The sequence below is a fragment of the Oryctolagus cuniculus genome, chromosome 13 (assembly GCF_051225735.1).
Source record: "Oryctolagus cuniculus isolate XC-2025 breed Fujian yellow rabbit chromosome 13, ASM5122573v1, whole genome shotgun sequence".
Taxonomy (NCBI): Eukaryota; Metazoa; Chordata; class Mammalia; order Lagomorpha; family Leporidae; genus Oryctolagus; species Oryctolagus cuniculus.
This window is the reverse complement of record NC_142879.1, coordinates 78,820,271-78,846,645: the sequence shown is the minus strand read 5'-3', so window position 1 is coordinate 78,846,645 and position 26,375 is coordinate 78,820,271. Positions and strand designations below refer to the sequence as shown.

The 26,375-nt window shown below is 35.7% G+C and overlaps 1 protein-coding gene and 1 pseudogene across 2 annotated transcripts in view; both read left to right on the top strand.

The window, feature by feature from the left end:
* PGER4 (prostaglandin-E(2) 9-reductase-like) overlaps positions 1–26,375 on the top strand; it is a gene marked incomplete at its 3' end in the record, with an annotated part of 138,386 nt that overhangs the window by 53,332 nt on the left and 58,679 nt on the right.
* Positions 1–26,375, top strand: part of LOC103345168 (aldo-keto reductase family 1 member C3-like) — a 43,579-nt pseudogene that overhangs the window by 1,921 nt on the left and 15,283 nt on the right. Inside the window, exons 2-5 of the transcript XR_016218792.1 lie at positions 137–303; positions 515–748; positions 8,864–9,063; positions 10,021–10,103. The product of XR_016218792.1 is annotated as an aldo-keto reductase family 1 member C3-like (transcript). The remainder of the gene's footprint in view (positions 1–136; positions 304–514; positions 749–8,863; positions 9,064–10,020; positions 10,104–26,375) is intronic.

Sequence of the window (26,375 nt, the reverse complement as noted above, 5' to 3'; positions counted from 1 at the left end):
TAATGTATTGATCCACTAAAAATGCAGATTTATTTAAGACATGAGAAAAAAATTGATTATTGTGAAGATCACCGATGATGCCTGTACTAATTCTAATCATTTGGTCTGTAGATAATACTTTTGACTGCTTCTCTAGGTTCCTAAGAGTAAGGCTGGGAGGCCACCAAAATAGCTATAGATGCTGGATATCGCCATATTGATGCAGCTTACCTGTACCAAAATGAAGTGGAAGTAGGTTTGGCCATCAGAAGCAAGATTGCAGACGGTACTGTGAAGAGAGAAGACATATTCTACACTTCAAAGGTATAGCGTGCTTGATGTGTTGGGGTGTAAATTAATGAAAAGTGATGTGTGCGAAGGATAATTACATTATTTTGCCAGTGATTGTTCATGATTTGTCCTTATTGGCACACTTTAACCATGCATTTTATTTTTATTAGTTTTCACATTTATTCCCTTTCTTTCTTTTTTTAAATGAATTGGTCCTTTATGCATTTTTTTATTTATTATACAGGCAGAGTTACAGTGTGAGAGAGAGACAGAGAGAAAGGTCTTCCCTCCATTGGTTCACTCCCCAAATGGCCGACACAGCCAGCGCTGCACTGATCCGAATCCAGGAGCCAGGTGCCTCCTACTGGTCTCCCATGCGGGTACAGGGGCCCCAGCACTTGGGCCATCCTCCACTGCCCTCCTGGGCCACAGCAGAGAGCTGGACTGGAAGAGGAGCAACCAAGACCAGAACCTGGCGCCTACATAGGATGCTGGCACTGCACACGGAGGACCAGCCATGTGAGCCACGGCACCGGCCCTCACATTTATTTTCTTTAATATTTAAAAGCTTTGATATTTAGCCTTATTCACCTTCATATGTAGATAGATATATATACACATATATACTATTTTTTCTTAAAATCAGGGGAAAATTATCACAAATTGTGAAATTCATGACAATGATCATAGAGTAATGAAATAAGGATGTACTGTCCTATGGGTGGGAGGGAAGACAATGTTTTTCAAAGAATTTTAGGGCATTCACACAATTTTTATAATTGCTCCGTATATATTAACTTCCACAAATAAGAGAAAATGTGATATTTTTCTTTTTGTGTCTGGCTAATTGCACTTAACAAAATGATCTTCTGTTTCATCAGTCTTATTGCTGATGTCAGGATTCCATTCTTTTTTTATGGTTAAGTTATATTTCATCATTTATATACACCCATTTCTTTCCTCTGGTCATAAATTTATAGATATCTTATCTTTGTTGTTGTGAATTGGATGCTATAAACATGGGAGTGTGGATATCTCTTTCATATACCTTTATTTTAATGAATACCCAGAAGTGAGATAACTGGGTCATATGTGGATCCATTTTTATTTTTTTGAGAAATTTCCACACTCATTTCCATTATGGTTGTATTAATTTCATTGTCACAAACAGTGTATTAGAGTACCATTTTAGTACAACCTCACCATCATTTGTTATTATTATTATTATTATTATTTTGAAAATAGCCAGACTCTTAGTGCAGTCTTTTGGTTCTCCTATGTATAAACTCATATGATCTGCAAAAAGGGAAAATGTGCCTTTTTCTGTTCCAGCTTACATCCCCTGTGTTTCTTTTTTGTGCATAATGGCTTTGGCTAAATCTTCTAGAACTTTATAGCATATAAGTGGTGAGAGTGGACATTCTTATTTGGTTCCCGATCTTAGTAAATGCCTTCAGGTTTTCCCCATTCAGTATGATCTTGACTTTGGGATTGCCATACATTGCCTTTATTATTTTTTTTTCTGAGAGATGCTCCTTCTATATCACCATGTTTAAAGGATTTTTCTCCTGAACTGATGTTGCATTTTATCAAATGCTTTCTCTGCATCTTTTGAGATAGTCATATGCTTTGTTTCCTTCATTTTGTTGACATACTGTGTTCTGTTTATCGATTTGAGTATATTGATCCATCCCCACATACAATATACTCCAATTGGTCGGAGTAGCTCATCTTTTTTTATGTATTGTTGGATTCAATTTGCTGCTATTTTTTAGAATATTTCTACATCTCAGCTCATGAGGAATATAGATCTAAGTTTTTTCGTCATTGTTTTTCTCTGGTTTTGGAATTAAGGTAATGTTGGCCTTATCCAATGAATTTAGAAGGGTTACCTTACCTTCATTATTATGAATAGTTTGAGAACAATTGTTAGTAGTTCTTGTTAAAAGTTTCGTAGAATTCAGGAGTGAAGTCATTGGGTTCTGGATTTTTCTTTTTTGGGAAACTTGTTAATTGATGTCTTGGACATCAATTTTGGTCAATTTTATGTCCAGAAATATGTCCATTTCTTCTAGATTTTCCAATTTCTTGCATATAGTTGCTCAGAATTATTCTTAATGATTCTTTGTATTTCTGAGGTATCACATGTAATATCTTCTGTTTCTTCTCTAATTTTATTGATTTGTGTTTCTTCCTTTTTTGGTTAGAATCAATAATGGTATATCAATTTTTAAATTTTTTTCCAGAAAAACTGCTCTTCATTTCATTGATCATCTTAATTGTTTTTAACTTCTATATTATCTCTTCTCTAATTTTTGATATTTCTTTTTTCTACTAATTTTGGTTTTGTTTTTCCAGATCCATTAGGTACATTATTAGATTATTTGTTGGAGACATTTCCATTTTTTTAATGTAGGCACTTAATTTTGTAAACATTCTTCTTAATATTGCTTTAGCTGTATGCCATAGGTTTTGATATGTTGTGCTTTCATTTTTCATTTTCAGTAGTATCAAGGAAGATTTTAATGTCCTTTTTGACTGCTATAACCCAGTGTTCCTTAGGAGCTTGTTGTTCAATCTCCACCTGTTTGCATAATTTCCAAAGTGTCTTTCTTTGTTAATTTCCAACTTTATTTCTTGCTGTCATTAATGATACATGATGGAGGGTCCAGGTTGTGGTGAAGCTGGTGTGGGTGCCAGTTCATGTCCAGCTTGCTTCAGTTCTGATCCAGCTCCTTGTTATTGGCCTGGAAAAGCACTAGATGATGGCCCATGTACTTGGGCCCCTGCCACATATGTAGGAGACAAAGATAAAGCTCCTGCTTTAACCTGGCCCAGTCCTAACTGTTATGACTGTTTTGGTGTTAACAAGAGGTTGGAAGATTGATCTTTGTATTTAAATCTGATCTTCAAATATAAAATATATCTTAAAAACAAAGATACATAATGCACATCTAATCTGACACTCAAACTAGTTGTACATCAACTGATGATTTGAAAAAGGGAATGTGGCATATGTAATACAATGGGATATTAACCTTAAAAAAATGAAATCCTCACATTTGCAATAAAATGAATGGAAGTGGAAATTATTATGATAAGTGAGTTAGCCAAGTCTCAGAAAGGCAAATATCACAGGCTTTCACTTATTTTGGAAGTTAGTATGGAGTATAAAAATTATATGGCTGTCATCATTTGCTAGTTATAAATAGTGCTTCATTGAATCATAACATATACAAGACAATGCACCTTTCTTTCATGATGTTATTATTATAATCACAAATCTCTCATGTTGTGGTACTGATATCTTTGTTTTCAAGAAAATTAGAGTTAAATATGAAAATTCAAAATAAAATATACAAGATATGATTGCATTTTTTTAAAAAGACCTTTTTTATACCCTACAATATTATCATCTATCATAGAGAATGTTCCATGCACTGTGGAAAATAATATCTTTCTGCAGCTGTAGGATGGAATGTTCTGTGGATTTCTAATAGGCTCATCTGGTATACAGTTCAGAATAGCTCTGTTTTTTGTTGATGTATAATCCATTTGAGCTGTCCAGTGATGTATGTTGTGTGTTAATGATCCTGAATACTATTGTTCTGAATCTTTTGTATTTCTTTAGATGCATAAAACTGGATGTCCTAACTTTAGGTGCATATACATCGCCAATACTCATATCTTCTTGATGAATAGATCACTTGATCATTCCACAATGGCCTTCTTTGTCTCTTTTAGCAGTTTTTCCCTTACAGTCTATTTTGTCCGATGTAAGTATAGATACTCCTGCTTTATTTGATTTTTCCAACTTTATCTTTTTCTATCCTTTCTCTTTCAGTCGTGGTGTCGTTAGTGGTGAAGTGTGTTTCTTGCATGCAGCATAAAGTTCAGTATTGCTTTCTTATTCATTCAGTTAGTCTGTATGTTTTAATGGGGAATTTTGTTATCCATTTACTTTCAAGATTATTATTGATAAATAATTACTTGATCTTGCCTTTTTTCCATAAAAATTCAATTTGTTTTGAATATCCTTTGTACTTTCACTAGTAGTTTTTCAAACTTCACATTGTGTTATGCTGCTGATTGTCTGTCTCTGCTTTATATGTGGTGCAGTCTTAATTATCAATCATAATGCTGGGTGGGTAGTTGTAAATCTTTTTAACCATTTCTTGTCTTGGAAGGTCATTATTTCACCTTTATTTATGAATGAGCTTCTCATGGTAAAGTATTGTGGATTGGCTACTTTTCTCTTTCAGAACGTGGACTGTATCTCTCCATTTTATACTGTCCTGTGGAGTTTATGTTGAGAAACCTGTCAGCTTCATGGAATGTATTTTAAAAGCAATTAAAAAAGAGGCTGTTCTCTTACAAATTTTAGGATCTTCTTTTTTCAAAGTTTGACTAAAATGTGCCATGGTGAGACTCTTTTCTGGTCATGCCTATTTGGGATTCTATGAACTTCTTATATTTGGGTGTGTATATCTTTCTATAAGTGGGGAAGTTTCTGGCTTTTATTTCATTGACTAGATGCTCTTGACCATTCATTTTTGTGTTATTCCACATTTTTCTAAAATTCATGTTCTGAGTAGCTTAATGATATTCCAGAGGTCTCAGACATTATTTTCATTGTTTTAATTATTTTCTTTACCTGGCTTGGTATGTGTTGTTTGAAAAGACCTGTCTTCTAGGTCATTTGTTCTTTCCTCTCTCTTATCTGTTGTTAAGATTTTTTCATTTAGTTTTTAAATTTATTTTATTGAGTTCTTCATTTCTAATATTTCTGTTTGATTCATTTCCAATACCTCTAGCTCTTTACCTTGTCAATTCTGTTCAATATGATCTATACAATGGTTATTATCATTACTTAATAAAGTATGTATCTCTGGTATAATCACTCTAGATTATTATATTTATGAGTAATATCCAAAATGTGATGGAGGTTTTACAGATAGGTCGGGACAAATAAAATCCAAAAAGAAGGGATCTTGTCCTTCAGTGTTCATTACTTTTGAACTAGTAAAAAAAAGTCTTAATACTAAATGAAGGAAACCAAGTAATTTGACTTAGATATTCATTGTGCACAACTTCCACTGTTTAATCCCTGCAGCTTTGGTCAATAAAGTTAGCAGTCAATCATGAAACCTCAGTGGGAAGATGGATTTGTTCCAGATTAATTCCTTGGAGGATCACCAGATGCATTCATTGCTGAAAGTGATGTGGAAGGAACCCTATATGGGAAAGAACTCCATGAAGACATCTAATTGGTAGTAAATAAAGACAGGTTGAATGTTAAATAGGTGGTAAAGGTTTGTTTGGTGTTTAGCTACCTGAATTCTTCCTTTTTGTATCTTTTCTTTCAGGTGTTTTGAACAGAGACCTAATAAAGGGAAAAAAAAAAAAACTGAAAACTATGAATATAATCTGGGGAAGAGGGAGGAAGTTAGCCATTTATGTTGATAGTGTTGTGGTCCATAACAACATTCAGAAAATTTTAGTAGAACTTAAGCTTATCTATCCCTGAGCCCATTTTAGTCCTGCATCTCCTCTCTTTTTTTGCCACCAGGTCAGCTGTTTAACCACATCTAGTCTGTGCCTGGTTCTATGTTTTAATTAGCATCTAACAACCTACGATCACAGAGTAAAGACCTTTAACTGGAAATATGGTTTATAATTCAGATAATGACGCAGCACTCTGATTTTCAAGTAACAATATTATGAAATTAATATGACTTTCAATATTATTTTTACTCTAAAATTATTTATTTTAAGTTTCAAACATTCAAGATATTTGATAATGCAGATTCCATATTTTCCAACCCAAATGTAAATTGGTGGCATTTTTATGTGTCTAATGTTAATAGGTACTTTGTAATATGTCATAATACCTATGTGCAGTATTTTGCTGATCCTTTTGATACTATGGGGTAATAATTATTATTCATCTACATAGACCTCAGGAATAATTCCTATGATGAATATACGATGCCATATAATTATAGTTTCATAATAGGGTTAAAAATTGGTTAAAATTTTTTCTTTACATCATTTAACATTGGTCCATATAATAACTTTTCATTGTTTTTTCAAATATCTTTGAAAGTGCAACAAAATTATAATTCACAAATAGAAATGTGTCATATTTCAAAAGCTGGGTTTTTTTCCTAGAATGGTTGGCACTCTTTTCTTCCTGTGTTATCTAAACAGATTTTATCAGATATTCTGTTTTTCTCAGATTGTTGTCTTATAATAATGGATCACCTGTTTCCTTAACTTTCTATAAATAAGATATGTTTGAGTGCTTTTTTATATTGATTACATATTTTTCAGAAAATATTTCATTGCAATTAACAATAATCAAGGGATAATAATCAACAGAGATGAGTAGTAGATGTATGAGTAGTAGTAGTATGATTAGTAGATGACTAGTCATGAATGATTTTTGTCTTAACTGGTGATTACACTCGTGTTTGTAAATAATTATTTGCATTTTACCTACATTTTTTGCTTTTCTTACTTGATATTTGCACCTTAAATCTGCTTAAACTATAATCATTCCTAGAAGACAGAGGTAACTTTAATACCTTCCCTTTAATGAGAAAAAAGTTAATGGAGTAATCACAGTCATTGGGGGCAAATTTTTATATTCCCTCTCTTTCTCTCCCCCCCCCCCTTTTTTTTTTTTTGACAGGCAGAGTGGACAGTGAGAGACAGAGAGAAAGGTCTTTCTTTTTGCCGTTGGTTCACCCTCCAATGGCCGCCGCGGCCGGCGCAGCACGCTGATCCGATGGCAGGAGCCAGGTACTTATCCTGGTCTCCCATGGGGTGCAGGGCCCAAGCACTTGGGCCATCCTCCACTGCACTCCCTGGCCACAGCAGAGAGCTGGCCTGGAAGAGGGGCAACCAGGACAGAATCCGGCGCCCCGACCGGGACTAGAACCCGGTGTGCCAGCGCCGCAAGGCGGAGGATTAGCCTAGTGAGCTGCGGCGCCCACCCTCTCCCCCTTTTTATATATTGATAACTATGGACTCAGAGATTTTTACTATATGTGTCAGAATTATTTTTATTCTTTAGATCCTGAAATCTACCCAAATGTTATCAGTGACATTCCAACAATACTGATTTGTTAGTCCATCAGAGACGCCCTAATGAGACTTTGAAAAATGTTTGCTTTTTGGCATATTCAATGCCAAGGCTCAACAAATGATCCTTATCCCAAAAAAGACGATTGCTTGTCATAGAAACAGTTTTTTAGCCCCCAAGATCTGGGCACGTAAGTGCTTTTCAGCAATGCAATTTTTTTTCACATTTCCACAAAACAAATTATTAAATGTATTGATTTAAAAATTCTTAATTGGGGGCCAGCTTTGTGGTACAGCATGTTAAGCCCCAGCTAGTGACACCTGTATCCCATATTGGAGTGCTGGTGAAATTACTGGCAGTACCATTTCCAATCCAGCTCCCTGCTAGTATGCCTGGAAAAGTACTAGATGCCTAGTACAAAATCCAACTTGGGCCTTTCCCCCATTTAGGAGACCCAGATGGAGTTTTTGGCTCCAGGATTCAGCATGGCTCACTAAATGTTGTGGTCATTTCGGGCAGTGAACCAGCAGTTGAATGATTTCTCTCTCTCTCTCTCTCTCTGTTTCTCACTCTCTCTCCATCTATCACTACCTCTATCTTTCTATATCTCTACCTTTCTAATAAAATAAATAGATAAATATTTAAACATAATAAAAAATTCTTATGTAGTGATATTTCCAGTTTAAATTTCATGTTGCATTATTAAGTTCAACTACATTTACCTTTTTTTTTAAAGAGTCAATGGTGACTCAGGGTTTTTTTGACAGGCAGAGAGGACGGTAAGAGAGAGACAGAGAGAAAGGTCTTCCTTTTCCATTGGTTCACCCTCCAATGGCCGCTGCCGCCGGCGTGCTGCGTCCAGCACCCCACGCTGATCCAAAGCCAGGAGTCAGGTGCTTCTCCTGGTCTTCCATGCGGGTGCAGGGCCCAAGCACTTGGGCCATCCTCCACTGCCTTCCCGGGCCACAGCAGAGAGCTGGACTGGAAGAGGAGCAACCAGGACAGAATCCAGCGCCCCGACTGGGACTAGAAACTGGTGTGCTGGTGCTGCAGGCGAAGATTACCCTAGTGAGCCACGGCGCCAGCCTCAACTACATTTACTTTTAAAATTTTCTTTTTCATTAATATTAACCTTTGATTTAGTCATACGTTTCTATTTGTGTATCACAGGTGGAATGTCATCCCTATCTCAACCAGAGCAAACTGCTGGGATTCTGCAAGTCAAAAGACATTGTTCTGGTTGCCTATAGTGCTCTGGGATCACAAAGAGATCCTAAATGATAAGAGAAAAACAGACATGTTTATCTAAAATATCATTATTGATGAAATATTATTAGTTTTGCAGAGTTAACTATCAACTGGCTCAACGAGAGTGGGGAATTTGCATTTCAAGCAGGGTCTCAGATGATATAGTTTTGGTGGTGCAAGGACCACATTTGAGAAACACTTATCTGGAATGGGTTCCCTGATCTGTTTTTTGAAGCTTCTGATAGTCTGAAAACTTAGCCTCAGGAGTTCAGCATTTCTACCTTTCCTTCCAGGGTGGACCAGAGTGCTCCAGTTCTCTTGGAAGATCAGTCGTTTGTGACTTGGCAAAAAAGCACAAGCGAACTCCAGCCCAGATTGCCATCCGCTACCAGCTGCAGCGTGGGGTTGTGGTCCTGGCCAAGAGTTTCACTGAGAAGCGGATCAAAGAGAACATGCAGGTGATGAGCATGTGGGGCCGTAGGCACCATGGATCCTACACAGTATCTTTCACTGTGTGCTTCTTTGCAAGATGTCAAGACATCTTTAGGCCAAATCTATTTCTCTGGTTTTGATGATGCATTTGAGATTTGTATATATTTCTGACACATCAGGGCTAAGTAGAATTAATGGTAAAACAGAAAGCAGAGAATAGTGTTCCAGCATTACATTGGGAAAACACTCTGCAGTCTATTGCAAAGAGACGTCTTGTCTTCCTTTTCTGAAATTAGGGCATCGGATTAGGTGATTTTTGATTTATAAATTATCATTTTATTTTGCAGTTCTCAAAATTCCTATCATTTAATACACTCATATTTTTAGTAAGATTTTCCTGTCTTGTGAAGCAGATATTCAAGTTTTGTTTAAATCGATCATGTATTTATTTTCAGCTAAGACACTCTTATTTTACCATTAGCTATTGCATTTATAAAACAAATACCTTTTACAGAGAAGATTGTGAATCATTTTTTTTGTCTCACAATATTATGGTTGGTAAATTAACAAGGGCTCACCCTGAATGCATCCAAGTTGTGTTGTATGTTGAGCTCTCTCCTGTACTTGCAAACAAATAATCTCATGCATTTTTCAATGAGGCAGCTGTTTTCCAGGACTTCTTTTTTTAAATGTATTTATTTATTTGAAAGACAGAGTTATAGGGAGGTAGTGTTGTGCAGTTTCAATATATCAAGTAATGCTTTTAGATTGTTGTCACTATTTATTATTTATTCCCTTTTTAATTTCTATTGTTCTTGACACTTTACTTATTATTTCAATGAAATATGAACAAAAAGACAAAATATGCTAACCCAGTGCTTATTGATTGCTGTTTTGTTTGAAATCTTGATACATTGGTAAACATTTCAGGATTTTTTCAGATTGACAGTATAAAAATAATACAAATTTCTACTCTTTAACAGGTTTTCAAATTTCAGTTGTCTTCAGAGGACATGAAAGCTCTAGATGGTCTGAATAGAAATCTTCGATATGCTAATACTGAATTGTAAGTGGTTTTGCTAAAGGCATTGCCTTCGTTTATTTCCTGAAGTGGAATGTAGGATAGGTATTAGCTTCTATTCTCCAACTTGCACTGTGGGGATCCCTCGTGTAAACTAATTAAATGTCTGCAAAATGATGGCTACTGCCTCTTTCCCAATCCTTCTCAATTGATATCAGATTGAAGGTATTTCCAATAAATCTGTGGTCATAGGCAGAAATCTTTTTTAATTAGCATATTGGTTTATTTCATAAGGCATGAATATTTGTCTTCAAAGAATTTACGGACTTATATTTGAATAAATCACAACATGCAATTCACATCCTAATTTTTACAAATCATTGAAATGTGTTTGGTATATTTTCAGTTCAAAATTGTCTGGAATCTTCGAGAATTTCAAAAACCTTAGCTTACAATGTTCATCATGCGAATTGTCTCCTATTTTTGGTAGTAGACTCTGTGACCTCATTCTCTTCCTTTAAATTGTTTATTTAGCAACTTAAATAATTAAAGAAAGTAGTTTCATCTATACTTTTAAAGGAAATAAGTACTATTTTCAGAGGTCTTGAAAGTTTATTTATTAACATGTTTTCTTGGGAAAGAAAAGAGATGAATGAGTGTTACCATAATGAAGTAAAATTTATTTGGTGGTGAATTTCAATACACCACCATTAACGATGGAATCATAAGAAAAAGTAACCCAATGGCACTCCAATGGCTTTGGGTATTGCTGTGACAAATACTCAAGATTACTTCAGGAATGGATGAAAACAAACTTTATTTGAGACAGCACTTTGTTTTCAGAATACTCTTGGTGACACTCCTGGTCTATAAAGTGGACATATTTTCCTAATAATAAGTATAGACAGTAATATGTATCTAATACATATGTGATATTATTTTTAAAGATTTATGTATTTATTTGAAAGAGTTGCACAGAGAGAAGGAGAGGCAGAGAGAGAGGTCTTCCACATATGTGATATTATTTAAAAAAAAGTACAAAAAAATCAACTTGAGACTTCCATAGGCAGAAATACTTATCCCTCCATATGGAATTGTCTCTGATATACTTGCAAATTAATGTTTTAGTAGTTTGAAATCTCTCCCTGTCTTTTCATTGTGTTTGATAAGGATTCAAACACTACATTTATCTTGAGGGAGTTTGGGACAATAGAAACACTTGGTTATGATTTTTCTGAAGTATGGTGATCTTGATGCAGAAAATTAAGTCTTAAAGCTAGATTAAAATCCAAAGAATGAGAATGGATTCAAAGCACATGAGGGGAAAGAATTTACAACAAAAAATAGATTTTTTTTTTTTGGACAGGCAGAGTTAGTGAGAGAGAGAGACAGAGAGAAAGGTCTTCCTTCTGTTGGTTCACCCCTCAAATGGCTGCCATGGCCAGTGTGCTGCACTGATCTGAAGCCAGGAGTCAGGTGCTTCCTCCTGGTCTCCCATGTGGGTGCAGGGCCCAAGCATTTGGCCATCCTCCACTGCCTTCCCGGGCCACAGCAGAGAGCTGGACTGGAAGAGGAATAACCGGCAAACCAGCACAGAACTGGTGCCCCAACCGGGACTAGAACCCAGAGTGCTGGCACCGCAGGCAGAGGATTAGCCTAGTGAACCACGGCACCGGCAAAAACAATAGATCTTTACTAACATTTTGTGCTCTAAGGTTATAGAATCTAAGCAAAAATACACTATAAATCAGGATAACATGTCCTCCTGTTGCTTATGCGATTTTTAATTTATGGTAGAAATAATTGTGAAAATGTATGAAAGAGATCATTGGAATGCAAAACTATATATACTCAAATAGTAGATATGTTACAATTGTTAATATTCTATTACAGAGAAAATGAAGTATACATTGGAGAAGTAATGCAAGGATACAGAGTGTTAAATAATTTATAAGTCTTACTGTATTTTAATAAACACTGATTTATTTCTCTGCATTTTCTGTAGTTCAGAGACATGCAAATATGCATATTATATAAAAGCCTTTAGGCATTAAGTCTGTCTTATCAATGATATTTTTTTCATTTCATAATTGAATATACTCTACTATGCATTATGGTCAATGAGTAAATAATTAAAGAGTTAATAAAAATATTTTCAAGTTGCTAGGAGTAAGCTATATCCCCTGAAATATATGTTAGTATTTAATGGCGTATGGCTGTGTCCTTATTCAAAAGCAGACAAAATATGTTTCTGTTTTCTTTGAGAAACTTATAAAAGACAACACTGGGTATCACCTTGTATTTTTGAAAGACGCAGTTAAGCCAAAGGAATATGTTTGAATTTCTTATTTTGCATGTTCTGTATGTTAAGCTCCACATAAAGGTATATAATTTGAAAAAAACATTGGGTATGGCCGGCACCGCGGCTCACTAGGCTAATCCTCTGCCTGTGTCGCTGGTATCCTGGGTTCTAGTCCCAATTGGGGCGCTGGTTCTGTCCCGGTTGCTCCTCTTCCAGTCCAGCTCTCTGCTGTGGCCCGGGAAGGCAGTGGAGGATGGCCCAAGTGCTTGGGCATCTTGCTTTCTTGCTTCTTTTCTTTTTAATTTGCATCCACTTTAATTTGAAAAGAAACATTAACAGCATGGGATAAAATGACGCCATTCCCAGATCAGAACTGGGCATCGAGACTGGAGAGATGAAAATATTCTATCCCGTGGTTCACTCTCCACATGGTTGCCATCTTTGGTCAAGGATGGAGCCAGGAGCCAGGAGCTTCTTTTGGGTCTCCCACATGGGTAACACAGGCCCAGGCACTTGGACCTTCGACTGCTGCTTTTCACAGGCCAAATGTCAGGGTTGCTGGATCAGAAGTGGAGAAGCTGGGACAGGAATTGGTGCCCATATGGGGTGCCAGCATTGTGGCTTTACCCACTATGCCACAGTGCTGGCCTGTGTAACATTCTTAACCAGTGATTTGACAAAAGTATAAAACAAAGTTTTACAAAATATATTTACAGCATTTCTTTCTTTTTTATTATTGTTTTCTGGGTTTTTTTCCTTTTTTAAAAAAATAAAGCTTATTTCTTACATATAAGGGTGAACCTCGTGCTGTTTTTTCCTTCTGTACCTGGCTTATTTCACTCAACATTATGTTCTCTGGTTGCATCCCTCTTGATGCACATGGTAGAATTTCATACTTTTTACTGCTGAATAACATTCTATTGTGTATAAATACCACATTTCCTTTATCCATTGAGCTGATGATGGACTCCTGAATTGATTGCATATTTTGGCAATGGAGAACAGTGCTGCTATAAACAAGGTAATGCAGGTGTCTCTTTTATACAGCTTCTTCATATCTTTTGCATATGTATCCAGCAGTGGGATTGATGGATCATATGGAAAATATAATTCTAGTGTTTTTAAAAGAAATCTACATATTTTTCCCTAGTGGCTGTACTAATTTGCATTTCTATCCCCATTGTATGTTTTCCCCTTTCTCCACATCCTTGCCAGCATTTGCTACTCTCTGTCTTTTGGATTTTAGTCATTATGACAAGGATGAGGTGATATCTCATTGTGGTTTTGATTTGCATTTCTTTAATGGTTAGCAATGTTGTGCATTTTTTATATATTTGTTAGTGATTCATATTTCTTCTGAGAATTATCTGTTATCAAAAACTGTTGAAGTCCTCCATCCATTTCTGAACTGATTTTTTTTGCTGAGTTATTTAAATTTCTGATATATTCTGGATAGTAAACCTTTGTGGAATAGATAGCTCACAAATACTTTTTCACATTCTGTTGAATATCTCTTTACTCTACTGAACATTTCCTTTGCTGTGTAGAAGTTTCTGAGTTTGATGTAATCTCATTTGTTTAGCTTTGCTTTTGTGGTCTGTACTTTGGGGTATTGTCCAAGAAGTCATCCCTTACAGGAGTGTCTTGGAGTATTTCCCCTACATTTTCTTCCAGCAGTCTCATAGTGTCAGGTCTTAATTTTAGTTCTTTAATCATCGTTGATTTGATTTTTGTAAATGGTGAGATATATTGATCTAACTTCATTCTTTTATATATATAAACCAGTTTTGAAAGCATCATTTGTTAAAGAGATAACCTTTACTCCACTGAATGATCTGAGCACTTTTGTCAAAAGTCAGTGGGTTGTATATGCATGGATTAATTTCTAGGCTCTATTCTCCATGATCTATGTGTTGATTTGTATGCCTGCATCTTGCTTTTAAATACTATAGCTTGGTAGTATGCTTTGAAGTCAGAAATTGTGATGCATCCAGCTGGATTTTTCTTACTCAGAATCTCCTTAGTTTTTCTGGGTCTTTTTAATTTCATTTGAATTTTAGGATTGTTGTTATCATCCTGGAAAGATCATTGATATGTTCAAGGATTGCATTGAATCTGTAGATTTCTTTAAGTAGTATAGATATTTTAGATACTGATTTTCTAATCCATGATAAAGGGATATATTTCTATCTTTTTTTGACCTTGAAGATCTCTTTTATCAACATTTGATAATTTTCAATGTAGAGATCTTTCACCTCTTGTGTTAAATTTATTCCTAAATATTTGATATTTTGTAGCTATTATGAATGGAATTTCTTTCTTGATTTCTCTTTCAGTGAATTCACTATTAGTGTCTAAAAAGATAATTATTCTTATTTTTTCACTTTTTGAAACATCTTTTACAAAGATGTAGAATTATTTTCAGTAACATGTGGTGTTACAAAGACAGTCAGACATTCATGGTGAAAAAACCAATAACTTCAAATACCTTTCTCTAAAAGCTGAGAGTGTCAAGGGCTGATAGACATGGAACTTGGAGACTGAGAACTTTCATTACCTGGGTATACCTTCCTTAACTTTTACATCTTTAGCTATCTTGTTATTGTAATTACCTTTTTTTTTCTGCCAGATAGACTTTCAAAGCCATATCCTTCAGCAATTATCTTACCAAAATATGCAACTCATAGTCTTTTACAAATGAGGCACCCTTGGACTATAATAAAATATGAAGTCTTGTAGTATTTGAGGGCATTTTTGGACACTTTTCTGCCTTCACTCATTCCCTTTATGATCATTCCTATTCTCACTACCTGAAATATTATAAATAGTTTGATAACCCTCAAATCCAACTCTCCAGCTTAGTGTTTTTCTAAAATTCCATGTTGGAAAATCAAATTCCTTACTCATAATCTTCATATGTGAGTAAAATGCACAGCTCATAAAATTCTCAAACAAAATTACCTAATCCTCTACTTTATCAAAATTATCCCAGTCTTAGTAATTTTGGATTACATCTTTCCCTTGCTTTTTTGATTTTTTTTTTACAGGCAGAGTTAGACAAAGAGAGAGACAGAGAGAAAGGTCTTCCTTCCATTGGTTCACCCCCAAAATGGCTGCCACGGCCAGCGTGCTGCACCGATCCGAAGCCAGCAGCCAGGTGCTTCCTCCTGGTCTCCCAATCGGGTGCAGGGCCCAAGCACTTGGGCCATCCTCCACTGCCTTCCCAGGCCACAGCAAAGAGCTTGACTGGAAGAGGAGCAACCAGGATAGAACCAGCGCCCCAACCAGGACTAGAACCCAGAGTACCAGTGCCACAGGCAGAGGATTAGCCAAGTAAGCTGTGGCACCAGCCATCTTTCCCTTTCAAAACATAGAATTTTGAAGTCATCAAATGTTTGAGGCAGAGGCTTGAGGTTTTTTTTTTTTTTTTTTAAGATTAGTATATTTATCTAAAAGGCAGATTTACAAAGAGATAGAGGCTATCTACTTTATCACAATTAACTCAGACTTAGCAATTTTTTATTATATTCTTCCCGTTCAGAACATAGAATTTCTAAGTCACCAAGTGTTTGAGACAGAGGCTTGAGTTTCTTAAAGAACTTTATATTAGTGGAATAGAGAATTAAAAGAATCAGTAATTGTTTTACATAAAGGGAAACATCTATGTAAACGATGGAAAGAACTACATCAGAGGCTAAATATTATTGATGAAATAAATTGCTTACCTACAGTGACTGGGAAATGAGTAATGGAGAAGTCAAATTGTTTGATTGGAGTTTTTCTAGTGATCATTCCAAGGCTGGTTGGAACTGCATTGCTTGATTGATAACAGAGCAAATATTTAGAGAATAAAAATGGAATTAATAGTTTTACCAGTTAGATACCTTTTTCCTACTAGGTAGAGCATTACAAATCCAGGAAAAACATCCCCTTATCTCTCATGAATTCGTTTTGATGGGATGTTGCTGTATGGTATAGTTCCTCATTGTCCATGAAGGAAATGTTCCAAGATACCCAGTGGATTCCTGAATAAATAACTAAGTAAATAACTAAATTAAACTAACTAAACTTTTTCTTTTCATAATAAAATTTTCAATATAAATATTAGGCACAAACTATTTAATACTTGTTTCACTAGTTGAAGGGGATTTATTGTGTTGATTATAGCAAAGTAATCATTGATGACTATGTCTTAGAAAGGACCATAAAAGAGTTCACACATAAACCTCATGAAGTAGCTTCAACTATCAAATTATTTTACAGATAACGGAACTGTCTCATCCAAGGTCCCTTGCAAGAAATTATTCTCGTTGGCTTCTCTGATTTCCACAAAGCCACTTGTGTTTTGGGATAATTGCTCACTTTCTCTTCCTTGCTTTCCCCTTAAACTGCCAACAGGTTCTGATAGAGCACTTTTGCTGTTCACTCCAGGAGAACTCTTGATGTACTACATGTGCTTCATATAGAAACAGGATAGACAGTAGGAGGAAATAACATGTTGGACCCCCAGCTTCCTCCCTTTTTCTAAAGCTAACTCATGGGTCAAATTTCCTACCGATTCTAAGAGTACATGTTGACTTCTATAGTCTGTGACAGAAGAATTTTTTGATGTCTTCATACTTTTGATGTCTTTCATACTTCTTGGTGTAACTCTAGTTTATGTCTCAATGTTAATACACCAAGTTGGAAAGACCTCGTTGATAGCCACTAGCTTGCAGGTTCCAGCAGTCATTCCATTCGTAGATTGGAGGTTGTATAGCGATCATGGGTTGCAGAGATTCTCTGGAAATGATGGTGCTCAGGACTGGACACATGGAGTCAAAAATACAGAAAATAACTTGATGGAAGTGAGTTATTAAACATACTAGCTAGTATTCCAAGACTGACCTACTAATGAGCACTCTGATTGTGGACAGTTTTGTAACCTAACCTCCTGACTTTTCTTTCCTATAATCTATTTGTATAATCTTGATGAATAGTTAAGTCTTGATGAATAATAAAACAATTCAGAGAAATAAAATCACCTAAGGAGAATACATGTGGCTTTAGGGAAGCAAGTCGGAAGCTCCTTTCACCATTTAAGTTGCCAGACCTAATGTCAGAGATGCAAATTTTTCACCAAATAAGAAAAGCAGCTCAAGACACATATACATAGTGGTAGAGTTCAGCTTTCTTAATTGATATAATTTGTAGCTCATCCTGAATAACATTTTTTCTGTTTCTTCCAGAATGGGATACTCAATGTTTTGTAACCAGGAGAAATATTGAAACAAGAAAGTAGATAGTTTTCCTTGGCAGATGTCATATTTCTTATAAAGAGAAAAATAGTTAATGCAGCATAAATAATGTCTATTAAGCATTATTTTATGTTTTCCAAAAGAAGTTATAAAATTTTTAAATCAAGTCTTTGAGAAGTACTTCTAAATATTCACTACATTCAAATTAGCCTTGATAATTAATTCACTTTAATTCTTATAAAATTCATTTCTAATTGACAATAACTGTGTTTATCATCAGTAATATGTGATGTGTTGATTTATGCCTGCATTGTAGTAAGATTTAATCAAAAAATTAATATATTCACAACTCTGAAATTTTTTTCTTTATAAGGAGAACAAAAAGTATCTATACTTTCTGAGTGCATAATATTCTTGATAAAAACAGAGGAAATTGGGCTGCAGTGGAACAGTGAGAGTTGTTTGTGGATTTGGCTCTTATCTGGTGGATAGGCAGGGTTCTAGAATGGGAGGATGAGCATAGCCTGGTTTATCTGCAAGCTACTCAGGAAGTCAGTACCTACGGTAGGAGCTACACCCTCTTCCTCAGTTTGGAAAGCTTCATTCCAAATAATGTGACCATGACTGTGAGGTATTGATATCATCATAATGTGCTGGTCCTGGGCAAAGACAAATTAGGGAACAAGCCAGGGCTTCTAGGATTCTTTATATCACAAGCCTTAGGAAAAGACAAATCAAAATCACAGTGAGATATCACCTCGAACCAGTCAGAATGGCTATCATAAAAAACAAATACAAAACAAAAACCCAGAAGCTAATATTCATGAATGTGTGGAGAATGGGAACTCTTACTCAGTGTATGGGAATGTAATCATTGTAGCTCAGGTGAATAATACTTTGGAAACTTCTTTAAAAAACTAGAAATAGAACACCATGTTACCCATAAATCTCACTCTGGATATATATCTAAGACATGAAATGTAGTATGAAAGAGATACCTAATCCACCATGTTAATTGTACCATGGTTTACAACAGTCAAGATATGGAATAAAACAAGATGTCCATCATCAGAAAATGGATAAAGAAATAAAGACACACACACACACACACACACTCACTCACATACATGATAGAATACTATTCATCCAGAAAAGGAATGAAATTCTGTCACAACATAATGCATGGAACTGGAAAATCATGTTTAGCAAAATAAGGCAGACGTAGAAAGATAAATACCAAATGTTCATCTCATGTAGAGGAACAAACAAACAAACAAACAAAAAAAAACACAAGCAAACAAAAACAGACAGCCATAGAAAGAAATATGGTGGTTCTTCAAAAAAAAAAAATTGAAAATAGGGACTGGTTGCTCCATTTCCTATCCATCTTCTTACTAATGGCCTGGGAAAGCAGAAGCCATTTGGGCATTAACCAGAGGATGGAAGACTTCTCTCTCTCTCTGTCTCTCATTCTCTCTGTCTGTAACTCTGCCTCTCAAATAAATACAAATCTTTGAAAAAAAATTGAACATAGAATCATCATATGATATAGCAATTCCAGTTAAAAATACATTTACAAATACCTAAAAACAGCATACCAATGAATATTTGCACATTCAAGTTTATAATGCATTATAAAATAGTCAAGAAGTAAAAGCAATTTTGATGCTTATCTATGGATTAAAAATAAGCAAAATGTTTTATATATACATACAATGAAATACTGCTTACACTAATAAGGAAGAAAATCCCCTCACATGCTACATGTACTCGAGGATATTATGCTAAGTCAATCCCTAAAAGACAAATAGTGTATAATGACACTGATATAAGTTTTCTAAACCATGAAAACTTATAGAGAAATTAGAACAGGGATTACTGAAAGATGAAAATGGTGAGTTGTTTAAAAGATATGAGTTCAAATTTGTGTGATGAAAGGGTTTTGAATATCTTTCGTATAGTAATGTAAATATATTTACACTACTAAACCTTATACTATAAGTGTCTAGCAAAGTAAGTTTTATATTTTGTGTACAGGCCTTTAAGCCCTGGGTTAAATTTGTTCCTAAATATTTTGATTTTTTAAATAGCTTCTGAAAATAGAATTATTTAATCTATTTCATTTTTTAAGTAATTCATTATTAGTTTATAGACATTCTACTGACTTCAGTGCTTTGATTTTGTTTTTTGCAACTGTACTGCATATGTCTATCTTAATAGTGTTTGTTGGAGTCTCTACAGTTTTATACTTATATTAGCATGTCATTTCCAGAGACAATTTAACTTACTCCTTTCAAATTGGAATGCTTTTTCTTTCTTTCTCTTGCATATTTGCTCTGGCTGTGGTTTCCTGTATTATGTTGAGAGTAGCCTTTCTTCTAATCTTAGAGAACAAGCTTTCGAGTTTGGTGGTTTTTATATGACTATTGCTGTGTTGTGGTAAATTCTTGCATTACCTTATTTGTTGAGAGTTTTATCAAGGAAGGATGCTGAATTCTGTCACGTGTGTTTTCTACATTTGTCGAGATCATGACAGCTCTTTTGTCCCTATCTTGTTACTGCAGCATATCACACTTTTCAGTCTGTACATATTGTATGGTAATTGTATCACAGGGATAAAATCCACAAGATCACAATGAGGAATCATTTTAATTGCTGATAAATTTGTTTGCCAGTACCTATTAAAAATTTTCTTAACTATCTTCATTAGAGGTGTTGGCCTCTTTTTTTTTTTTTTCTTGTAGGATCCTTATCTGGTTTTGTTATTAAAGTAATTCTGGTCATATAAAAGGAGTTTGGAAGTATACACTCCCCTTCAATCTGAAAATGTTTGATAAAAATGGTAATGCATGGTATTACTAAGTTAGCAAGCCATCAGGTTCTTGGCTTTTCTTTTACAGTAGTCTTTACTACTAGTTGAATATCATCATTTGTTATTGGTCTGTCCACACTTTTTTAATAGAAATCTTTTATTTAATAAATATAAATTTCATAAGTAAAACTTCTGAATTATAGTGGTTTTCCCCCGTAACTTCCCTCCCATCCCAACCATCCCATCTCCTACTCCCTCTCCCATTCCATTCTTCATTAAGATTCATTTTTAATTATCTTTATATATAGAAGATTAACTCTACACTAAGTAGATTTCAACAGTTTGCAACTACACAGACACACAAAGTTTAATGCACGGTTTGAAGACTTGTTTTACTGTGAATTCTCATAGTACAACACATTAAGGACAGAGGTCCTACATGGAGAGCAAGTGCACAGTGATTCCTGTTGTTGATTTAACAACTGACCCTCATATTTATGATGTCAGTGATCACCCAAGGCTCTTGTCATGAACTGCCAAGGCTATGGAAGTCTCTTGAGTCCACAAACTCTGACATTATTTAGACAAGGCCATAATTAAAGTGGAAGTTCTCTCCTCCCTTCTTTCCACCGAGATCTTACTCACAGAGATCCTTCATGTAGGTCATTTTTTGCCAGAGTGTCTTGGCTTTCCATGCCTGAAATGCTCTCGTGAGCTTTTTAGCCAGATCTTAATGCCTTAAGGGCTGATTCTGAAACCAGAGTGCTGTTTAGGGCATTTGTCATTCTATGAATCTCCTGCATGTCCTGCTTCCAATGCCCTGCTTCCTCTTTTAATTCTATCTATCTATTATTAGCAGACACTTGGTCTTATTTATCTGATTCCTTTGACACTTAATCCTATCTTTATGATCAGTCATGCACTTAAACTGATCACTTTAACTAGTAAGATGGCATTGGTACCTGCCAACTTAATGGGGATTTGGAGTCCCATGGCAAGTTTTTAGCTTTACCCTTAGGGGTAAGTCCAAGGGAACATGTGCCGAACTGTACATCTCCTCCCTCTCTTATTCTCACTCTTATTTTTAACAGGGATCAATTTTCAATTGGATTTAAACACCTGAGAATAATTCTGTTAAGAGTTCAACCAATGGTATTAAGTAGAAAAGGAAAGTACTAAAAAGAATAAAATAGTAAGCTGAGTCTTGTCCATACTTTCTATGTTCTCATGATTTTACCAATTTAAATTACATATTTCTTGGAATTTATCTGTTTCTTTTAGTCTGCCTATTTTCTTAGCATACAATATTTCATGCCAATCTCTTAGGATTTTTGTATTTCTATGGTATCAGTTGTGATGTCTGTCCTTCTATTTCACTTTATTTCATTTTTATTTCTTTTATTTTTATTAATATAAAAGAAAAGATTTCATTAATTTTATTTGTACAGCTCCAAGACAATCACACTTCCCTCATAATTGCTCTTGTGTGAAATATTCAGAAGTGTGTATATAAAAAGAGCATTTTATTCAATAACTATTTTTTATTTATTTATTTATCTTTTTTTGACAGGCAGAGTGGACAGTGAGAGAGAGAGACAGAGAGAAAGGTCTTCCTTTGCCGTTAGTTCACCCTCCAATGGCCTCCGCGGCCAGCACACCGCGCTGATCCGATGGCAGGAGCCAGGTGCTTATCCTGGTCTCCCATGGGGTGCAGGGCCCAAGCACTTGGGCCATCCTCCACTGCACTCTCTGGCCACAGCAGAGAGCTGGCCTGGAAGAGGGGCAACCGGGACAGAGTCCGGCGCCCCGACCGGGACTAGAACCCGGTGTGCCGGCGCCACAAGGCAGAAGATTAGCCTAGTGAGCCACGGCGCCGGCCTTTAATAACTATTTGAGAGTAAGTTTAACATTCCAAATACCATGGTAGGTATTATGAACAAAATAATACTTTTAAAAGGGACATAATATCTTCCATTGTGGAAAATGTTTTCCAGTGGAGGGTAATGTACTGGAAACCAATTAATATATTCAACACAAAAAGAATCCAAAGAATTGCCTTAGGGTACTCCACAATTCATGACCTTTAATTTAAGATATGAATAATTTGAGGAAATAAAGCAGTTGTACATCTTGGTTGGATTTGTCCCAGATGAAAGGCATAACTTTAGAATGCCTGTTTCAAGGGACATCACCAGTCTCCCACTTCTAAGCAAATCAGTTTTTATCCACAGAGTCAGAAATAAAGAAAGCATACAAATAATAGGTTGAGTGGTAGCTTATTGTTTTTCAGAAAGCTGTGAAAAATATCATGAGTTAGTTTCCTGTCCTTTGGGAATAGGTATAACTGAGTGTGAGTTGCTAAGCACCTTCATGGATTAATCAGAGGAGAGGGGTCCAGTTACCAACATCTGAAATGTTTCTTCCATCAGGATCCATACAGAAGAGCATCTGGTAGAAGTCAGAACAATGATCTCCATGTTACTGTTCATTAAAAAATAGATTGATTGTGTGTCCAGAAACACTAACATTAGAAAGAATATTGCAGGGTCAGTACTATGGCTTAGCGGGTAAAGCCGACGCCTGCAGTGCCAGCATCCCATATGGGTGCTGATTTGTGTCCTGGCTGCTTCACTTCCAATCCAGCTCTCTGCTATAGCCTGGGAAAGCAGCAGAAGATGGCCCAAGTCCTTGGGCCCCTGCACCCGCATGGGAGACCCAGAAAAAGCTCCTGGCTCCTGGCTTTAGATGGGCGCAGCTCCGGCAGTTGCAGCCAATTGGGGAGTGAAACAGCGGATGGAAGATCTCTCTCTCTCTTTGCCTCTTCTTCTCTCTCTGGGTAACTCTGACTTTCAAATAAATAAATAAATAAATATCAAAAAAAGAATATTGAAAAATTTGGGTTCAATTACTCCATTTCTAGGGTAGTAAATAAATTATTTCTTTTGTCTATAATGCTGTTGTTAGGAAGAATGTTATTAATATTATTTTCATACTGGTATAGAATCTGCCTTCCTTAGTTTGTGAGTATGAATTGTAATAAATCTATATTGATAATAATCACCAAAATATTCAAATTATATCCCCTTGCTTAGCAATTATATAAAATATAAGTGATCCACAATTCAAACATAAACCTCTCCCTTGGTTATAATTATCAATCTAGTAAAACAATATTCCATTCATTTTTATTTAAAGTTCTCAAAGAAAACAGCAACTGATTCTGCCTTGTTTAGAGCATAACTCAGTCAGCTATTGACTAATCCCAAAACTTTACCAGTGTATAGAATACCGGTAGAAAATTCATTTCTATTTTTTTAATTCATTATTTACTAACCACTGTTAGCAAACAACAAAGTGTGTTATATTCAGAAATGAAATGAATGTGATTTATAAGAGAGAATTCCATGTCCAATAAGGTTACTATATAATTGGAAGATCTCTGCGTTTTAATAATAACATTAAATACAGAATGATAAAAGTGATAATATTAAAGTGTTTAATAAGTGCTAAGAATTACCATTGCCTCCCACACCTGCTTTTTATATGTAAGCATACATTATTCTTAATTTTTTATATTGTTAAAGACATTAGCAATGTTAATATATATCTACCGCTTTTTGAGTGAATACTGTTTTTCATTGTTTAATCTATTTTCACACATTACCACATTTATATCTATTATGAATTAAAAATTCTCTGTGGCGGCCGGCGCCGCGGCTCAATAGGCTAATCCTCCACCTGCGGTGCCGGCACACCGGGTTCTAGTCCCGGTTGGGGCGCTGGATTCTGTCCTGGTTGCCACTCTTCCAGGGAGTGCAGTGGAGGATGGCCCAAGTGCTTGGGCCCTGCAACTGCATGGGAGAACAGGAGAAGCACCTGGCTCCTGGCTTTGGATCAGCGCGGTGCGCCGGCCGCATTGTGCAGGCCGTGGCAGCCATTGGAGGGTGAACCAATAGCAAAAGGAAGACCTTTCTCTCTGTCTCTCTCTCTTTCACTGTCCACTCTACCTGTCAAAAAAAAAATTCTCTGTGGCACAGAGAATATATTTAAGTATTTTATTTTAAAATTTTATGTAAAAAAGAATAAGGTAAAATCAAGGAGACATTAAAATGCTGAGATAAGGGAAGAAAAAAATACGCTTTTCAGAGAAAATTATTTAACATTCTTTTCCAGTATAAGAATGCCTTGAATCTCCTAAGAAAAGTCTTAGTTCAACTGCCCATTTAAAGGAAGATCATGCTGACATCAGCAGTGAACTAATTTTGATAATCGACATTGTTTTTCTTCAGAGGCACTGGGAAATGCATAAATAAAGAAGTCAACATCCAACTGAAGTTTTTTCGGGAATCTTAGTTTATCAGGGTTGTAGTTGATGGAAGGGGAGCAAGGTTGCAGAAATTATAGAATTAATTTGGAGACTAAGACTTGAAACAATTTTCATGGTCTTATTTAACAATCAAAGAGATATTTTTTTCCTGATGATTGGAAGCTGGTGAATCCAGGTCAAAAGTATCACCTTCCTTCTATGTTATCTGACCTGAACTATCCATATCCAGTAGTCTCCTCTTTTCCCAGGTGTGTGGGGGGGGGGGGGTGGGGTGGTACATTATTCTAAGACCTCAAGTGGATGACTGAATCTATAGCTGGTAATGAATCCCATACACTATATACTCTCCTTCACACATTTTACTAGTCAAATTATCATTAGTTCAATTAAAATATCTGAAAGGAGCTACTTTGGAGAATGGAAGAAAGTATATTTTGTCTTACAGTTTGGAAGTTCGCATTCTAAGATTAGGTGGCCCCATTTGTTAGCATCTGATGGTAGAACACATGAGGAAAGAACAACATATGGGAAGGCAGGAGGCAGAGTGACAGCAATTATGGTCTTCCTTAATGTACATATGTCTCTTCATGAAAACTCATTGTTGGATTATTAAGCTCCATCCTAATAACCTAATCCAATTCAATCACATCCCAAAGGATCCAGCTTTAGATCCCACAATTGGATTAGATCTTACACCTTAACAATAAGTCATTAATATTCTGGATTTGAACGTCTCTATGATCTAGGGAGCCAAAAAACACCATATACATTCCCATGATATAGTTGAGCTTGTAATTTAGATAAGAGCAAGAGCAAGAGACAGAGATCTTTCCTCCTTGATTCAATCCCAAAAAGGCAGCAGTGTAAGTGACTGGGCCAGGTGGAAACCAGAGCTTGGGACTCCATCCTCCATCTGGGTGTTTCATGTTGGTGACAAGTGCCCAAGTACTAGAACCATCTTCCATTGCTTTTTTCATGTACATTCACAGGGAGTTGGATCTGAACTGGAGCAGCTAAAGCTCAAAATAGCCCCCCCGTATGGGATACAAGAATTACAGGAAGCAGTTGAACTCACTGTGCCACAAAACAGCTCCTAGAATATATTTTACTAATTTACTTTTACTTGGCAAGAATGCCCCTTTGCAGTGACTCTTAGTAGTAAAGCTCAGAAATATTTCATAAGTGTTTTCAAGGAAGAAGTTTGTTATTTCATCCAGTACATAATTTCATGCATACTTAGTGCTCTGCATCTATCTATCTATCTATCTATCTATCCTTTTCCATTTATCTATCGATCTAGTCTTCCATTTATCAATTTATGTACTGATTCAACCCATACATTCTATGTCCATTAATGCATGTCACTTATCTTTAATAACATTTTCTAAGTGAATTAATTTTGATCATGGGTTGAATGATGTGCCCACTTCATATGTGAAGCTGTGAATGTTAATTTTTGAAAAATTATTTTTAAAAAAATTAAAAATATTCTGATGAAGATGTTAACCTAGATTGTGTAGGTGAGCTACAAATCCAATGAAAGGATTCTTTTTTTTTTTATTTGACAGGTAGAGAGATAGATAGTGAGAGAGAGAAAGGTCTTCCTTCCGTTGGTTCACCCCCCAAATGGCTGCTATGG